We start from the raw sequence: 15022 nt of genomic DNA on the forward strand, positions 1-15022 counted from the left end.
AGACCACTGAACGTATATTCTTGTGCTGACCAGTCATTCGTCAGACAGGACAAGTCAAAAGTGACAGGGAAGTTTCAACTACATTTCCATGAACGTCTAGAATCTCCACTGAAAAGGGGCTCATGAATATATTCTCATGTAAAATAGTTTGCATATGCTCCGGCAGGTGGATGACTTTTGACAAGTGGTCAGAGATGAATAAATCCCTAGACTGACTACCCAAAAAATAGGGTCAGCCGCCAGAGTCCTGCACTCTGTGCCGGAACCCGGGATTGAACCGGGGGCCTTTAGATCTTCAGTCTAACGCTCTCCCAACTGAGCTATTCCGGCCGACGAGCAAACCTGTCGTTTCAAACGAACTGTATATAGAGCCAGCCAATTGTCTTGTGTCCAAATGAAGGCTGTGTTTTCATTTGAAATTGCTTTGCAGACCACTGAACGTATATTCTTGTGCTGACCAGTCATTCGTCAGACAGGACAAGTCAAAAGTGACAGGGAAGTTTCAACTACATTTCCATGAACGTCTAGAATCTCCACTGAAAAGGGGCTCATGAATATATTCTCATGTAAAATAGTTTGCATATGCTCCGGCAGGTGGATGACTTTTGACAAGTGGTCAGAGATGAATAAATCCCTAGACTGACTACCCAATAAATAGGGTCAGCCGCCAGAGTCCTGCACTCTGTGCCGGAACCCGGGATTGAACCGGGGGCCTTTAGATCTTCAGTCTAACGCTCTCCCAACTGAGCTATTCCGGCCGACGAGCAATCCTGTCGTTTCAAACGAACTGTATATAGAGCCAGCCAATTGTCTTGTGTCCAAATGAAGGCTGTGTTTTCATTTGAAATTGCTTTGCAGACCACTGAACGTATATTCTTGTGCTGACCAGTCATTCGTCAGACAGGACAAGTCAAAAGTGACAGGGAAGTTTCAACTACATTTCCATGAACGTCTAGAATCTCCACTGAAAAGGGGCTCATGAATATATTCTCATGTAAAATAGTTTGCATATGCTCCGGCAGGTGGAGGACTTTTGACAAGTGGTCAGAGATGAATAAATCCCTAGACTGACTACCCAAAAAATAGGGTCAGCCGCCAGAGTCCTGCACTCTGTGCCGGAACCCGGGATTGAACCGGGGGCCTTTAGATCTTCAGTCTAACGCTCTCCCAACTGAGCTATTCCGGCCGACGAGCAAACCTGTCGTTTCAAACGAACTGTATATAGAGCCAGCCAATTGTCTTGTGTCCAAATGAAGGCTGTGTTTTCATTTGAAATTGCTTTGCAGACCACTGAACGTATATTCTTGTGCTGACCAGTCATTCGTCAGACAGGACAAGTCAAAAGTGACAGGGAAGTTTCAACTACATTTCCATGAACGTCTAGAATCTCCACTGAAAAGGGGCTCATGAATATATTCTCATGTAAAATAGTTTGCATATGCTCCGGCAGGTGGATGACTTTTGACAAGTGGTCAGAGATGAATAAATCCCTAGACTGACTACCCAATAAATAGGGTCAGCCGCCAGAGTCCTGCACTCTGTGCCGGAACCCGGGATTGAACCGGGGGCCTTTAGATCTTCAGTCTAACGCTCTCCCAACTGAGCTATTCCGGCCGACGAGCAATCCTGTCGTTTCAAACGAACTGTATATAGAGCCAGCCAATTGTCTTGTGTCCAAATGAAGGCTGTGTTTTCATTTGAAATTGCTTTGCAGACCACTGAACGTATATTCTTGTGCTGACCAGTCATTCGTCAGACAGGACAAGTCAAAAGTGACAGGGAAGTTTCAACTACATGTCCATGAACGTCTAGAATCTCCATTGAAAAGGGGCTCAAGAAATTTATTCTCACGTAAAATAGTTTGCATATGCTCCGGCAGGTGGATGACTTTTGACAAGTGGTCAGAGATGAATAAATCCCTAGGCTGACTACCCAAAAAATAGGGTCAGCCGCCAGAGTCCTGCACTCTGTGCCGGAACCCGGGATTGAACCGGGGGCCTTTAGATCTTCAGTCTAACGCTCTCCCAACTGAGCTATTCCGGCCGACGAGCAAACCTGTCGTTTCAAACGAACTGTATATAGAGCCAGCCAATTGTCTTGTGTCCAAATGAAGGCTGTGTTTTCATTTGAAATTGCTTTGCAGACCACTGAACGTATATTCTTGTGCTGACCAGTCATTCGTCAGACAGGACAAGTCAAAAGTGACAGGGAAGTTTCAACTACATTTCCATGAACGTCTAGAATCTCCACTGAAAAGGGGCTCATGAATATATTCTCATGTAAAATAGTTTGCATATGCTCCGGCAGGTGGATGACTTTTGACAAGTGGTCAGAGATGAATAAATCCCTAGACTGACTACCCAAAAAATAGGGTCAGCCGCCAGAGTCCTGCACTCTGTGCCGGAACCCGGGATTGAACCGGGGGCCTTTAGATCTTCAGTCTAACGCTCTCCCAACTGAGCTATTCCGGCCGACGAGCAAACCTGTCGTTTCAAACGAACTGTATATAGAGCCAGCCAATTGTCTTGTGTCCAAATGAAGGCTGTGTTTTCATTTGAAATTGCTTTGCAGACCACTGAACGTATATTCTTGTGCTGACCAGTCATTCGTCAGACAGGACAAGTCAAAAGTGACAGGGAAGTTTCAACTACATGTCCATGAACGTCTAGAATCTCCACTGAAAAGGGGCTCATGAATATATTCTCACGTAAAATAGTTTGCATATGCTCCGGCAGGTGGATGACTTTTGACAAGTGGTCAGAGATGAATAAATCCCTAGACTGACTACCCAAAAAATAGGGTCAGCCGCCAGAGTCCTGCACTCTGTGCCGGAACCCGGGATTGAACCGGGGGCCTTTAGATCTTCAGTCTAACGCTCTCCCAACTGAGCTATTCCGGCCGACGAGCAAACCTGTCGTTTCAAACGAACTGTATATAGAGCCAGCCAATTGTCTTGTGTCCAAATGAAGGCTGTGTTTTCATTTGAAATTGCTTTGCAGACCACTGAACGTATATTCTTGTGCTGACCAGTCATTCGTCAGACAGGACAAGTCAAAAGTGACAGGGAAGTTTCAACTACATTTCCATGAACGTCTAGAATCTCCACTGAAAAGGGGCTCATGAATATATTCTCATGTAAAATAGTTTGCATATGCTCCGGCAGGTGGATGACTTTTGACAAGTGGTCAGAGATGAATAAATCCCTAGACTGACTACCCAAAAAATAGGGTCAGCCACCAGAGTCCTGCACTCTGTGCCGGAACCCGGGATTGAACCGGGGGCCTTTAGATCTTCAGTCTAACGCTCTCCCAACTGAGCTATTCCGGCCGACGAGCAAACCTGTCGTTTCAAACGAACTGTATATAGAGCCAGCCAATTGTCTTGTGTCCAAATGAAGGCTGTGTTTTCATTTGAAATTGCTTTGCAGACCACTGAACGTATATTCTTGTGCTGACCAGTCATTCGTCAGACAGGACAAGTCAAAAGTGACAGGGAAGTTTCAACTACATTTCCATGAACGTCTAGAATCTCTACTGAAAAGGGGCTCATGAATATATTCTCATGTAAAATAGTTTGCATATGCTCCGGCAGGTGGAGGACTTTTGACAAGTGGTCAGAGATGAATAAATCCCTAGACTGACTACCCAAAAAATAGGGTCAGCCGCCAGAGTCCTGCACTCTGTGCCGGAACCCGGGATTGAACCGGGGGCCTTTAGATCTTCAGTCTAACGCTCTCCCAACTGAGCTATTCCGGCCGACGAGCAATCCTGTCGTTTCAAACGAACTGTATATAGAGCCAGCCAATTGTCTTGTGTCCAAATGAAGGCTGTGTTTTCATTTGAAATTGCTTTGCAGACCACTGAACGTATATTCTTGTGCTGACCAGTCATTCGTCAGACAGGACAAGTCAAAAGTGACAGGGAAGTTTCAACTACATGTCCATGAACGTCTAGAATCTCCATTGAAAAGGGGCTCATGAATATATTCTCACGTAAAATAGTTTGCATATGCTCCGGCAGGTGGATGACTTTTGACAAGTGGTCAGAGATGAATAAATCCCTAGACTGACTACCCAAAAAATAGGGTCAGCCGCCAGAGTCCTGCACTCTGTGCCGGAACCCGGGATTGAACCGGGGGCCTTTAGATCTTCAGTCTAACGCTCTCCCAACTGAGCTATTCCGGCCGACGAGCAAACCTGTCGTTTCAAACGAACTGTATATAGAGCCAGCCAATTGTCTTGTGTCCAAATGAAGGCTGTGTTTTCATTTGAAATTGCTTTGCAGACCACTGAACGTATATTCTTGTGCTGACCAGTCATTCGTCAGACAGGACAAGTCAAAAGTGACAGGGAAGTTTCAACTACATTTCCATGAACGTCTAGAATCTCCACTGAAAAGGGGCTCATGAATATATTCTCATGTAAAATAGTTTGCATATGCTCCGGCAGGTGGATGACTTTTGACAAGTGGTCAGAGATGAATAAATCCCTAGACTGACTACCCAAAAAATAGGGTCAGCCGCCAGAGTCCTGCACTCTGTGCCGGAACCCGGGATTGAACCGGGGGCCTTTAGATCTTCAGTCTAACGCTCTCCCAACTGAGCTATTCCGGCCGACGAGCAAACCTGTCGTTTCAAACGAACTGTATATAGAGCCAGCCAATTGTCTTGTGTCCAAATGAAGGCTGTGTTTTCATTTGAAATTGCTTTGCAGACCACTGAACGTATATTCTTGTGCTGACCAGTCATTCGTCAGACAGGACAAGTCAAAAGTGACAGGGAAGTTTCAACTACATGTCCATGAACGTCTAGAATCTCCACTGAAAAGGGGCTCATGAATATATTCTCACGTAAAATAGTTTGCATATGCTCCGGCAGGTGGATGACTTTTGACAAGTGGTCAGAGATGAATAAATCCCTAGACTGACTACCCAAAAAATAGGGTCAGCCGCCAGAGTCCTGCACTCTGTGCCGGAACCCGGGATTGAACCGGGGGCCTTTAGATCTTCAGTCTAACGCTCTCCCAACTGAGCTATTCCGGCCGACGAGCAAACCTGTCGTTTCAAACGAACTGTATATAGAGCCAGCCAATTGTCTTGTGTCCAAATGAAGGCTGTGTTTTCATTTGAAATTGCTTTGCAGACCACTGAACGTATATTCTTGTGCTGACCAGTCATTCGTCAGACACGACAAGTCAAAAGTGACAGGGAAGTTTCAACTACATTTCCATGAACGTCTAGAATCTCCACTGAAAAGGGGCTCATGAATATATTCTCATGTAAAATAGTTTGCATATGCTCCGGCAGGTGGATGACTTTTGACAAGTGGTCAGAGATGAATAAATCCCTAGACTGACTACCCAAAAAATAGGGTCAGCCACCAGAGTCCTGCACTCTGTGCCGGAACCCGGGATTGAACCGGGGGCCTTTAGATCTTCAGTCTAACGCTCTCCCAACTGAGCTATTCCGGCCGACGAGCAAACCTGTCGTTTCAAACGAACTGTATATAGAGCCAGCCAATTGTCTTGTGTCCAAATGAAGGCTGTGTTTTCATTTGAAATTGCTTTGCAGACCACTGAACGTATATTCTTGTGCTGACCAGTCATTCGTCAGACAGGACAAGTCAAAAGTGACAGGGAAGTTTCAACTACATTTCCATGAACGTCTAGAATCTCTACTGAAAAGGGGCTCATGAATATATTCTCATGTAAAATAGTTTGCATATGCTCCGGCAGGTGGAGGACTTTTGACAAGTGGTCAGAGATGAATAAATCCCTAGACTGACTACCCAAAAAATAGGGTCAGCCGCCAGAGTCCTGCACTCTGTGCCGGAACCCGGGATTGAACCGGGGGCCTTTAGATCTTCAGTCTAACGCTCTCCCAACTGAGCTATTCCGGCCGACGAGCAAACCTGTCGTTTCAAACGAACTGTATATAGAGCCAGCCAATTGTCTTGTGTCCAAATGAAGGCTGTGTTTTCATTTGAAATTGCTTTGCAGACCACTGAACGTATATTCTTGTGCTGACCAGTCATTCGTCAGACAGGACAAGTCAAAAGTGACAGGGAAGTTTCAACTACATTTCCATGAACGTCTAGAATCTCCACTGAAAAGGGGCTCATGAATATATTCTCATGTAAAATAGTTTGCATATGCTCCGGCAGGTGGATGACTTTTGACAAGTGGTCAGAGATGAATAAATCCCTAGACTGACTACCCAAAAAATAGGGTCAGCCGCCAGAGTCCTGCACTCTGTGCCGGAACCCGGGATTGAACCGGGGGCCTTTAGATCTTCAGTCTAACGCTCTCCCAACTGAGCTATTCCGGCCGACGAGCAAACCTGTCGTTTCAAACGAACTGTATATAGAGCCAGCCAATTGTCTTGTGTCCAAATGAAGGCTGTGTTTTCATTTGAAATTGCTTTGCAGACCACTGAACGTATATTCTTGTGCTGACCAGTCATTCGTCAGACAGGACAAGTCAAAAGTGACAGGGAAGTTTCAACTACATTTCCATGAACGTCTAGAATCTCCACTGAAAAGGGGCTCATGAATATATTCTCATGTAAAATAGTTTGCATATGCTCCGGCAGGTGGAGGACTTTTGACAAGTGGTCAGAGATGAATAAATCCCTAGACTGACTACCCAAAAAATAGGGTCAGCCACCAGAGTCCTGCACTCTGTGCCGGAACCCGGGATTGAACCGGGGGCCTTTAGATCTTCAGTCTAACGCTCTCCCAACTGAGCTATTCCGGCCGACGAGCAAACCTGTCGTTTCAAACGAACTGTATATAGAGCCAGCCAATTGTCTTGTGTCCAAATGAAGGCTGTGTTTTCATTTGAAATTGCTTTGCAGACCACTGAACGTATATTCTTGTGCTGACCAGTCATTCGTCAGACAGGACAAGTCAAAAGTGACAGGGAAGTTTCAACTACATTTCCATGAACGTCTAGAATCTCTACTGAAAAGGGGCTCATGAATATATTCTCATGTAAAATAGTTTGCATATGCTCCGGCAGGTGGAGGACTTTTGACAAGTGGTCAGAGATGAATAAATCCCTAGACTGACTACCCAAAAAATAGGGTCAGCCGCCAGAGTCCTGCACTCTGTGCCGGAACCCGGGATTGAACCGGGGGCCTTTAGATCTTCAGTCTAACGCTCTCCCAACTGAGCTATTCCGGCCGACGAGCAAACCTGTCGTTTCAAACGAACTGTATATAGAGCCAGCCAATTGTCTTGTGTCCAAATGAAGGCTGTGTTTTCATTTGAAATTGCTTTGCAGACCACTGAACGTATATTCTTGTGCTGACCAGTCATTCGTCAGACAGGACAAGTCAAAAGTGACAGGGAAGTTTCAACTACATTTCCATGAACGTCTAGAATCTCCACTGAAAAGGGGCTCATGAATATATTCTCATGTAAAATAGTTTGCATATGCTCCGGCAGGTGGATGACTTTTGACAAGTGGTCAGAGATGAATAAATCCCTAGACTGACTACCCAAAAAATAGGGTCAGCCGCCAGAGTCCTGCACTCTGTGCCGGAACCCGGGATTGAACCGGGGGCCTTTAGATCTTCAGTCTAACGCTCTCCCAACTGAGCTATTCCGGCCGACGAGCAAACCTGTCGTTTCAAACGAACTGTATATAGAGCCAGCCAATTGTCTTGTGTCCAAATGAAGGCTGTGTTTTCATTTGAAATTGCTTTGCAGACCACTGAACGTATATTCTTGTGCTGACCAGTCATTCGTCAGACAGGACAAGTCAAAAGTGACAGGGAAGTTTCAACTACATTTCCATGAACGTCTAGAATCTCCACTGAAAAGGGGCTCATGAATATATTCTCACGTAAAATAGTTTGCATATGCTCCGGCAGGTGGATGACTTTTGACAAGTGGTCAGAGATGAATAAATCCCTAGACTGACTACCCAAAAAATAGGGTCAGCCGCCAGAGTCCTGCACTCTGTGCCGGAACCCGGGATTGAACCGGGGGCCTTTAGATCTTCAGTCTAACGCTCTCCCAACTGAGCTATTCCGGCCGACGAGCAAACCTGTCGTTTCAAACGAACTGTATATAGAGCCAGCCAATTGTCTTGTGTCCAAATGAAGGCTGTGTTTTCATTTGAAATTGCTTTGCAGACCACTGAACGTATATTCTTGTGCTGACCAGTCATTCGTCAGACAGGACAAGTCAAAAGTGACAGGGAAGTTTCAACTACATTTCCATGAACGTCTAGAATCTCCACTGAAAAGGGGCTCATGAATATATTCTCATGTAAAATAGTTTGCATATGCTCCGGCAGGTGGATGACTTTTGACAAGTGGTCAGAGATGAATAAATCCCTAGACTGACTACCCAAAAAATAGGGTCAGCCGCCAGAGTCCTGCACTCTGTGCCGGAACCCGGGATTGAACCGGGGGCCTTTAGATCTTCAGTCTAACGCTCTCCCAACTGAGCTATTCCGGCCGACGAGCAAACCTGTCGTTTCAAACGAACTGTATATAGAGCCAGCCAATTGTCTTGTGTCCAAATGAAGGCTGTGTTTTCATTTGAAATTGCTTTGCAGACCACTGAACGTATATTCTTGTGCTGACCAGTCATTCGTCAGACAGGACAAGTCAAAAGTGACAGGGAAGTTTCAACTACATTTCCATGAACGTCTAGAATCTCCACTGAAAAGGGGCTCATGAATATATTCTCATGTAAAATAGTTTGCATATGCTCCGGCAGGTGGATGACTTTTGACAAGTGGTCAGAGATGAATAAATCCCTAGACTGACTACCCAAAAAATAGGGTCAGCCGCCAGAGTCCTGCACTCTGTGCCGGAACCCGGGATTGAACCGGGGGCCTTTAGATCTTCAGTCTAACGCTCTCCCAACTGAGCTATTCCGGCCGACGAGCAAACCTGTCGTTTCAAACGAACTGTATATAGAGCCAGCCAATTGTCTTGTGTCCAAATGAAGGCTGTGTTTTCATTTGAAATTGCTTTGCAGACCACTGAACGTATATTCTTGTGCTGACCAGTCATTCGTCAGACAGGACAAGTCAAAAGTGACAGGGAAGTTTCAACTACATTTCCATGAACGTCTAGAATCTCCACTGAAAAGGGGCTCATGAATATATTCTCATGTAAAATAGTTTGCATATGCTCCGGCAGGTGGAGGACTTTTGACAAGTGGTCAGAGATGAATAAATCCCTAGACTGACTACCCAAAAAATAGGGTCAGCCGCCAGAGTCCTGCACTCTGTGCCGGAACCCGGGATTGAACCGGGGGCCTTTAGATCTTCAGTCTAACGCTCTCCCAACTGAGCTATTCCGGCCGACGAGCAAACCTGTCGTTTCAAACGAACTGTATATAGAGCCAGCCAATTGTCTTGTGTCCAAATGAAGGCTGTGTTTTCATTTGAAATTGCTTTGCAGACCACTGAACGTATATTCTTGTGCTGACCAGTCATTCGTCAGACAGGACAAGTCAAAAGTGACAGGGAAGTTTCAACTACATGTCCATGAACGTCTAGAATCTCCACTGAAAAGGGGCTCATGAATATATTCTCACGTAAAATAGTTTGCATATGCTCCGGCAGGTGGATGACTTTTGACAAGTGGTCAGAGATGAATAAATCCCTAGACTGACTACCCAAAAAATAGGGTCAGCCGCCAGAGTCCTGCACTCTGTGCCGGAACCCGGGATTGAACCGGGGGCCTTTAGATCTTCAGTCTAACGCTCTCCCAACTGAGCTATTCCGGCCGACGAGCAAACCTGTCGTTTCAAACGAACTGTATATAGAGCCAGCCAATTGTCTTGTGTCCAAATGAAGGCTGTGTTTTCATTTGAAATTGCTTTGCAGACCACTGAACGTATATTCTTGTGCTGACCAGTCATTCGTCAGACAGGACAAGTCAAAAGTGACAGGGAAGTTTCAACTACATTTCCATGAACGTCTAGAATCTCCACTGAAAAGGGGCTCATGAATATATTCTCATGTAAAATAGTTTGCATATGCTCCGGCAGGTGGATGACTTTTGACAAGTGGTCAGAGATGAATAAATCCCTAGACTGACTACCCAAAAAATAGGGTCAGCCGCCAGAGTCCTGCACTCTGTGCCGGAACCCGGGATTGAACCGGGGGCCTTTAGATCTTCAGTCTAACGCTCTCCCAACTGAGCTATTCCGGCCGACGAGCAAACCTGTCGTTTCAAACGAACTGTATATAGAGCCAGCCAATTGTCTTGTGTCCAAATGAAGGCTGTGTTTTCATTTGAAATTGCTTTGCAGACCACTGAACGTATATTCTTGTGCTGACCAGTCATTCGTCAGACAGGACAAGTCAAAAGTGACAGGGAAGTTTCAACTACATTTCCATGAACGTCTAGAATCTCCACTGAAAAGGGGCTCATGAATATATTCTCATGTAAAATAGTTTGCATATGCTCCGGCAGGTGGATGACTTTTGACAAGTGGTCAGAGATGAATAAATCCCTAGACTGACTACCCAAAAAATAGGGTCAGCCACCAGAGTCCTGCACTCTGTGCCGGAACCCGGGATTGAACCGGGGGCCTTTAGATCTTCAGTCTAACGCTCTCCCAACTGAGCTATTCCGGCCGACGAGCAAACCTGTCGTTTCAAACGAACTGCATATAGAGCCAGCCAATTGTCTTGTGTCCAAATGAAGGCTGTGTTTTCATTTGAAATTGCTTTGCAGACCACTGAACGTATATTCTTGTGCTGACCAGTCATTCGTCAGACAGGACAAGTCAAAAGTGACAGGGAAGTTTCAACTACATTTCCATGAACGTCTAGAATCTCTACTGAAAAGGGGCTCATGAATATATTCTCATGTAAAATAGTTTGCATATGCTCCGGCAGGTGGAGGACTTTTGACAAGTGGTCAGAGATGAATAAATCCCTAGACTGACTACCCAAAAAATAGGGTCAGCCGCCAGAGTCCTGCACTCTGTGCCGGAACCCGGGATTGAACCGGGGGCCTTTAGATCTTCAGTCTAACGCTCTCCCAACTGAGCTATTCCGGCCGACGAGCAAACCTGTCGTTTCAAACGAACTGTATATAGAGCCAGCCAATTGTCTTGTGTCCAAATGAAGGCTGTGTTTTCATTTGAAATTGCTTTGCAGACCACTGAACGTATATTCTTGTGCTGACCAGTCATTCGTCAGACAGGACAAGTCAAAAGTGACAGGGAAGTTTCAACTACATTTCCATGAACGTCTAGAATCTCCACTGAAAAGGGGCTCATGAATATATTCTCATGTAAAATAGTTTGCATATGCTCCGGCAGGTGGATGACTTTTGACAAGTGGTCAGAGATGAATAAATCCCTAGACTGACTACCCAAAAAATAGGGTCAGCCGCCAGAGTCCTGCACTCTGTGCCGGAACCCGGGATTGAACCGTGGGGCCTTTAGATCTTAAGTCTAACGCTCTCCCAACTGAGCTATTCCGGCCGACGAGCAAACCTGTCGTTTCAAACGAACTGTATATAGAGCCAGCCAATTGTCTTGTGTCCAAATGAAGGCTGTGTTTTCATTTGAAATTGCTTTGCAGACCACTGAACGTATATTCTTGTGCTGACCAGTCATTCGTCAGACAGGACAAGTCAAAAGTGACAGGGAAGTTTCAACTACATGTCCATGAACGTCTAGAATCTCCACTGAAAAGGGGCTCATGAATATATTCTCACGTAAAATAGTTTGCATATGCTCCGGCAGGTGGATGACTTTTGACAAGTGGTCAGAGATGAATAAATCCCTAGACTGACTACCCAAAAAATAGGGTCAGCCGCCAGAGTCCTGCACTCTGTGCCGGAACCCGGGATTGAACCGGGGGCCTTTAGATCTTCAGTCTAACGCTCTCCCAACTGAGCTATTCCGGCCGACGAGCAAACCTGTCGTTTCAAACGAACTGTATATAGAGCCAGCCAATTGTCTTGTGTCCAAATGAAGGCTGTGTTTTCATTTGAAATTGCTTTGCAGACCACTGAACGTATATTCTTGTGCTGACCAGTCATTCGTCAGACAGGACAAGTCAAAAGTGACAGGGAAGTTTCAACTACATTTCCATGAACGTCTAGAATCTCCACTGAAAAGGGGCTCATGAATATATTCTCATGTAAAATAGTTTGCATATGCTCCGGCAGGTGGATGACTTTTGACAAGTGGTCAGAGATGAATAAATCCCTAGACTGACTACCCAAAAAATAGGGTCAGCCGCCAGAGTCCTGCACTCTGTGCCGGAACCCGGGATTGAACCGGGGGCCTTTAGATCTTCAGTCTAACGCTCTCCCAACTGAGCTATTCCGGCCGACGAGCAAACCTGTCGTTTCAAACGAACTGTATATAGAGCCAGCCAATTGTCTTGTGTCCAAATGAAGGCTGTGTTTTCATTTGAAATTGCTTTGCAGACCACTGAACGTATATTCTTGTGCTGACCAGTCATTCGTCAGACAGGACAAGTCAAAAGTGACAGGGAAGTTTCAACTACATTTCCATGAACGTCTAGAATCTCCACTGAAAAGGGGCTCATGAATATATTCTCATGTAAAATAGTTTGCATATGCTCCGGCAGGTGGAGGACTTTTGACAAGTGGTCAGAGATGAATAAATCCCTAGACTGACTACCCAAAAAATAGGGTCAGCCGCCAGAGTCCTGCACTCTGTGCCGGAACCCGGGATTGAACCGGGGGCCTTTAGATCTTCAGTCTAACGCTCTCCCAACTGAGCTATTCCGGCCGACGAGCAAACCTGTCGTTTCAAACGAACTGTATATAGAGCCAGCCAATTGTCTTGTGTCCAAATGAAGGCTGTGTTTTCATTTGAAATTGCTTTGCAGACCACTGAACGTATATTCTTGTGCTGACCAGTCATTCGTCAGACAGGACAAGTCAAAAGTGACAGGGAAGTTTCAACTACATTTCCATGAACGTCTAGAATCTCCACTGAAAAGGGGCTCATGAATATATTCTCATGTAAAATAGTTTGCATATGCTCCGGCAGGTGGAGGACTTTTGACAAGTGGTCAGAGATGAATAAATCCCTAGACTGACTACCCAAAAAATAGGGTCAGCCGCCAGAGTCCTGCACTCTGTGCCGGAACCCGGGATTGAACCGGGGGCCTTTAGATCTTCAGTCTAACGCTCTCCCAACTGAGCTATTCCGGCCGACGAGCAAACCTGTCGTTTCAAACGAACTGTATATAGAGCCAGCCAATTGTCTTGTGTCCAAATGAAGGCTGTGTTTTCATTTGAAATTGCTTTGCAGACCACTGAACGTATATTCTTGTGCTGACCAGTCATTCGTCAGACAGGACAAGTCAAAAGTGACAGGGAAGTTTCAACTACATTTCCATGAACGTCTAGAATCTCCACTGAAAAGGGGCTCATGAATATATTCTCATGTAAAATAGTTTGCATATGCTCCGGCAGGTGGAGGACTTTTGACAAGTGGTCAGAGATGAATAAATCCCTAGACTGACTACCCAAAAAATAGGGTCAGCCGCCAGAGTCCTGCACTCTGTGCCGGAACCCGGGATTGAACCGGGGGCCTTTAGATCTTCAGTCTAACGCTCTCCCAACTGAGCTATTCCGGCCGACGAGCAAACCTGTCGTTTCAAACGAACTGTATATAGAGCCAGCCAATTGTCTTGTGTCCAAATGAAGGCTGTGTTTTCATTTGAAATTGCTTTGCAGACCACTGAACGTATATTCTTGTGCTGACCAGTCATTCGTCAGACAGGACAAGTCAAAAGTGACAGGGAAGTTTCAACTACATGTCCATGAACGTCTAGAATCTCCACTGAAAAGGGGCTCATGAATATATTCTCACGTAAAATAGTTTGCATATGCTCCGGCAGGTGGATGACTTTTGACAAGTGGTCAGAGATGAATAAATCCCTAGACTGACTACCCAAAAAATAGGGTCAGCCGCCAGAGTCCTGCACTCTGTGCCGGAACCCGGGATTGAACCGGGGGCCTTTAGATCTTCAGTCTAACGCTCTCCCAACTGAGCTATTCCGGCCGACGAGCAAACCTGTCGTTTCAAACGAACTGTATATAGAGCCAGCCAATTGTCTTGTGTCCAAATGAAGGCTGTGTTTTCATTTGAAATTGCTTTGCAGACCACTGAACGTATATTCTTGTGCTGACCAGTCATTCGTCAGACAGGACAAGTCAAAAGTGACAGGGAAGTTTCAACTACATTTCCATGAACGTCTAGAATCTCCACTGAAAAGGGGCTCATGAATATATTCTCATGTAAAATAGTTTGCATATGCTCCGGCAGGTGGAGGACTTTTGACAAGTGGTCAGAGATGAATAAATCCCTAGACTGACTACCCAAAAAATAGGGTCAGCCGCCAGAGTCCTGCACTCTGTGCCGGAACCCGGGATTGAACCGGGGGCCTTTAGATCTTCAGTCTAACGCTCTCCCAACTGAGCTATTCCGGCCGACGAGCAAACCTGTCGTTTCAAACGAACTGTATATAGAGCCAGCCAATTGTCTTGTGTCCAAATGAAGGCTGTGTTTTCATTTGAAATTGCTTTGCAGACCACTGAACGTATATTCTTGTGCTGACCAGTCATTCGTCAGACAGGACAAGTCAAAAGTGACAGGGAAGTTTCAACTACATTTCCATGAACGTCTAGAATCTCTACTGAAAAGGGGCTCATGAATATATTCTCATGTAAAATAGTTTGCATATGCTCCGGCAGGTGGAGGACTTTTGACAAGTGGTCAGAGATGAATAAATCCCTAGACTGACTACCCAAAAAATAGGGTCAGCCGCCAGAGTCCTGCACTCTGTGCCGGAACCCGGGATTGAACCGGGGGCCTTTAGATCTTCAGTCTAACGCTCTCCCAACTGAGCTATTCCGGCCGACGAGCAAACCTGTCGTTTCAAACGAACTGTATATAGAGCCAGCCAATTGTCTTGTGTCCAAATGAAGGCTGTGTTTTCATTTGAAATTGCTTTGCAGACCACTGAACGTATATTCTTGTGCTGACCAGTCATTCG

General features: G+C 45.7%; 35 non-coding genes across 35 annotated transcripts; all 35 read right to left on the reverse strand.

Moving 5' to 3' along the window:
- Positions 1-257: 257 nt before the first annotated feature.
- On the reverse strand, positions 258-330 carry Trnaf-gaa (transfer RNA phenylalanine (anticodon GAA)). The gene has a single exon. It is a non-coding gene; the product is annotated as a tRNA-Phe (tRNA).
- Positions 331-685: 355 nt separating this feature from the next.
- Positions 686-758, reverse strand: Trnaf-gaa (transfer RNA phenylalanine (anticodon GAA)). The gene has a single exon. It is a non-coding gene; the product is annotated as a tRNA-Phe (tRNA).
- Positions 759-1113: 355 nt separating this feature from the next.
- Trnaf-gaa (transfer RNA phenylalanine (anticodon GAA)) lies at positions 1114-1186 on the reverse strand. The gene has a single exon. It is a non-coding gene; the product is annotated as a tRNA-Phe (tRNA).
- A 355-nt stretch (positions 1187-1541) lies between these two features.
- Trnaf-gaa (transfer RNA phenylalanine (anticodon GAA)) lies at positions 1542-1614 on the reverse strand. Its single transcript has one exon. It is a non-coding gene; the product is annotated as a tRNA-Phe (tRNA).
- A 356-nt stretch (positions 1615-1970) lies between these two features.
- Positions 1971-2043, reverse strand: Trnaf-gaa (transfer RNA phenylalanine (anticodon GAA)). Its single transcript has one exon. It is a non-coding gene; the product is annotated as a tRNA-Phe (tRNA).
- Positions 2044-2398: 355 nt separating this feature from the next.
- On the reverse strand, positions 2399-2471 carry Trnaf-gaa (transfer RNA phenylalanine (anticodon GAA)). Its single transcript has one exon. It is a non-coding gene; the product is annotated as a tRNA-Phe (tRNA).
- Positions 2472-2826: 355 nt separating this feature from the next.
- Positions 2827-2899, reverse strand: Trnaf-gaa (transfer RNA phenylalanine (anticodon GAA)). The gene has a single exon. It is a non-coding gene; the product is annotated as a tRNA-Phe (tRNA).
- A 355-nt stretch (positions 2900-3254) lies between these two features.
- Positions 3255-3327, reverse strand: Trnaf-gaa (transfer RNA phenylalanine (anticodon GAA)). Its single transcript has one exon. It is a non-coding gene; the product is annotated as a tRNA-Phe (tRNA).
- Positions 3328-3682: 355 nt separating this feature from the next.
- Trnaf-gaa (transfer RNA phenylalanine (anticodon GAA)) lies at positions 3683-3755 on the reverse strand. The gene has a single exon. It is a non-coding gene; the product is annotated as a tRNA-Phe (tRNA).
- A 355-nt stretch (positions 3756-4110) lies between these two features.
- Trnaf-gaa (transfer RNA phenylalanine (anticodon GAA)) lies at positions 4111-4183 on the reverse strand. Its single transcript has one exon. It is a non-coding gene; the product is annotated as a tRNA-Phe (tRNA).
- Positions 4184-4538: 355 nt separating this feature from the next.
- Positions 4539-4611, reverse strand: Trnaf-gaa (transfer RNA phenylalanine (anticodon GAA)). Its single transcript has one exon. It is a non-coding gene; the product is annotated as a tRNA-Phe (tRNA).
- A 355-nt stretch (positions 4612-4966) lies between these two features.
- Positions 4967-5039, reverse strand: Trnaf-gaa (transfer RNA phenylalanine (anticodon GAA)). Its single transcript has one exon. It is a non-coding gene; the product is annotated as a tRNA-Phe (tRNA).
- A 355-nt stretch (positions 5040-5394) lies between these two features.
- On the reverse strand, positions 5395-5467 carry Trnaf-gaa (transfer RNA phenylalanine (anticodon GAA)). Its single transcript has one exon. It is a non-coding gene; the product is annotated as a tRNA-Phe (tRNA).
- A 355-nt stretch (positions 5468-5822) lies between these two features.
- Trnaf-gaa (transfer RNA phenylalanine (anticodon GAA)) lies at positions 5823-5895 on the reverse strand. The gene has a single exon. It is a non-coding gene; the product is annotated as a tRNA-Phe (tRNA).
- A 355-nt stretch (positions 5896-6250) lies between these two features.
- Positions 6251-6323, reverse strand: Trnaf-gaa (transfer RNA phenylalanine (anticodon GAA)). The gene has a single exon. It is a non-coding gene; the product is annotated as a tRNA-Phe (tRNA).
- A 355-nt stretch (positions 6324-6678) lies between these two features.
- On the reverse strand, positions 6679-6751 carry Trnaf-gaa (transfer RNA phenylalanine (anticodon GAA)). Its single transcript has one exon. It is a non-coding gene; the product is annotated as a tRNA-Phe (tRNA).
- A 355-nt stretch (positions 6752-7106) lies between these two features.
- On the reverse strand, positions 7107-7179 carry Trnaf-gaa (transfer RNA phenylalanine (anticodon GAA)). The gene has a single exon. It is a non-coding gene; the product is annotated as a tRNA-Phe (tRNA).
- Positions 7180-7534: 355 nt separating this feature from the next.
- Positions 7535-7607, reverse strand: Trnaf-gaa (transfer RNA phenylalanine (anticodon GAA)). The gene has a single exon. It is a non-coding gene; the product is annotated as a tRNA-Phe (tRNA).
- A 355-nt stretch (positions 7608-7962) lies between these two features.
- Positions 7963-8035, reverse strand: Trnaf-gaa (transfer RNA phenylalanine (anticodon GAA)). Its single transcript has one exon. It is a non-coding gene; the product is annotated as a tRNA-Phe (tRNA).
- Positions 8036-8390: 355 nt separating this feature from the next.
- Positions 8391-8463, reverse strand: Trnaf-gaa (transfer RNA phenylalanine (anticodon GAA)). The gene has a single exon. It is a non-coding gene; the product is annotated as a tRNA-Phe (tRNA).
- Positions 8464-8818: 355 nt separating this feature from the next.
- Trnaf-gaa (transfer RNA phenylalanine (anticodon GAA)) lies at positions 8819-8891 on the reverse strand. Its single transcript has one exon. It is a non-coding gene; the product is annotated as a tRNA-Phe (tRNA).
- A 355-nt stretch (positions 8892-9246) lies between these two features.
- On the reverse strand, positions 9247-9319 carry Trnaf-gaa (transfer RNA phenylalanine (anticodon GAA)). The gene has a single exon. It is a non-coding gene; the product is annotated as a tRNA-Phe (tRNA).
- Positions 9320-9674: 355 nt separating this feature from the next.
- Positions 9675-9747, reverse strand: Trnaf-gaa (transfer RNA phenylalanine (anticodon GAA)). Its single transcript has one exon. It is a non-coding gene; the product is annotated as a tRNA-Phe (tRNA).
- A 355-nt stretch (positions 9748-10102) lies between these two features.
- Trnaf-gaa (transfer RNA phenylalanine (anticodon GAA)) lies at positions 10103-10175 on the reverse strand. Its single transcript has one exon. It is a non-coding gene; the product is annotated as a tRNA-Phe (tRNA).
- A 355-nt stretch (positions 10176-10530) lies between these two features.
- On the reverse strand, positions 10531-10603 carry Trnaf-gaa (transfer RNA phenylalanine (anticodon GAA)). The gene has a single exon. It is a non-coding gene; the product is annotated as a tRNA-Phe (tRNA).
- Positions 10604-10958: 355 nt separating this feature from the next.
- Trnaf-gaa (transfer RNA phenylalanine (anticodon GAA)) lies at positions 10959-11031 on the reverse strand. Its single transcript has one exon. It is a non-coding gene; the product is annotated as a tRNA-Phe (tRNA).
- A 355-nt stretch (positions 11032-11386) lies between these two features.
- On the reverse strand, positions 11387-11460 carry Trnal-uaa (transfer RNA leucine (anticodon UAA)). Its single transcript has one exon. It is a non-coding gene; the product is annotated as a tRNA-Leu (tRNA).
- A 355-nt stretch (positions 11461-11815) lies between these two features.
- Positions 11816-11888, reverse strand: Trnaf-gaa (transfer RNA phenylalanine (anticodon GAA)). The gene has a single exon. It is a non-coding gene; the product is annotated as a tRNA-Phe (tRNA).
- A 355-nt stretch (positions 11889-12243) lies between these two features.
- On the reverse strand, positions 12244-12316 carry Trnaf-gaa (transfer RNA phenylalanine (anticodon GAA)). The gene has a single exon. It is a non-coding gene; the product is annotated as a tRNA-Phe (tRNA).
- Positions 12317-12671: 355 nt separating this feature from the next.
- On the reverse strand, positions 12672-12744 carry Trnaf-gaa (transfer RNA phenylalanine (anticodon GAA)). The gene has a single exon. It is a non-coding gene; the product is annotated as a tRNA-Phe (tRNA).
- Positions 12745-13099: 355 nt separating this feature from the next.
- On the reverse strand, positions 13100-13172 carry Trnaf-gaa (transfer RNA phenylalanine (anticodon GAA)). Its single transcript has one exon. It is a non-coding gene; the product is annotated as a tRNA-Phe (tRNA).
- A 355-nt stretch (positions 13173-13527) lies between these two features.
- On the reverse strand, positions 13528-13600 carry Trnaf-gaa (transfer RNA phenylalanine (anticodon GAA)). The gene has a single exon. It is a non-coding gene; the product is annotated as a tRNA-Phe (tRNA).
- A 355-nt stretch (positions 13601-13955) lies between these two features.
- Trnaf-gaa (transfer RNA phenylalanine (anticodon GAA)) lies at positions 13956-14028 on the reverse strand. The gene has a single exon. It is a non-coding gene; the product is annotated as a tRNA-Phe (tRNA).
- Positions 14029-14383: 355 nt separating this feature from the next.
- On the reverse strand, positions 14384-14456 carry Trnaf-gaa (transfer RNA phenylalanine (anticodon GAA)). Its single transcript has one exon. It is a non-coding gene; the product is annotated as a tRNA-Phe (tRNA).
- A 355-nt stretch (positions 14457-14811) lies between these two features.
- Trnaf-gaa (transfer RNA phenylalanine (anticodon GAA)) lies at positions 14812-14884 on the reverse strand. Its single transcript has one exon. It is a non-coding gene; the product is annotated as a tRNA-Phe (tRNA).
- Between the last annotated feature and the right edge of the window lie 138 nt (positions 14885-15022).

Source organism: Haliotis asinina, chromosome 1 (assembly GCF_037392515.1).
Source record: "Haliotis asinina isolate JCU_RB_2024 chromosome 1, JCU_Hal_asi_v2, whole genome shotgun sequence".
Taxonomy (NCBI): domain Eukaryota; kingdom Metazoa; phylum Mollusca; class Gastropoda; order Lepetellida; family Haliotidae; genus Haliotis; species Haliotis asinina.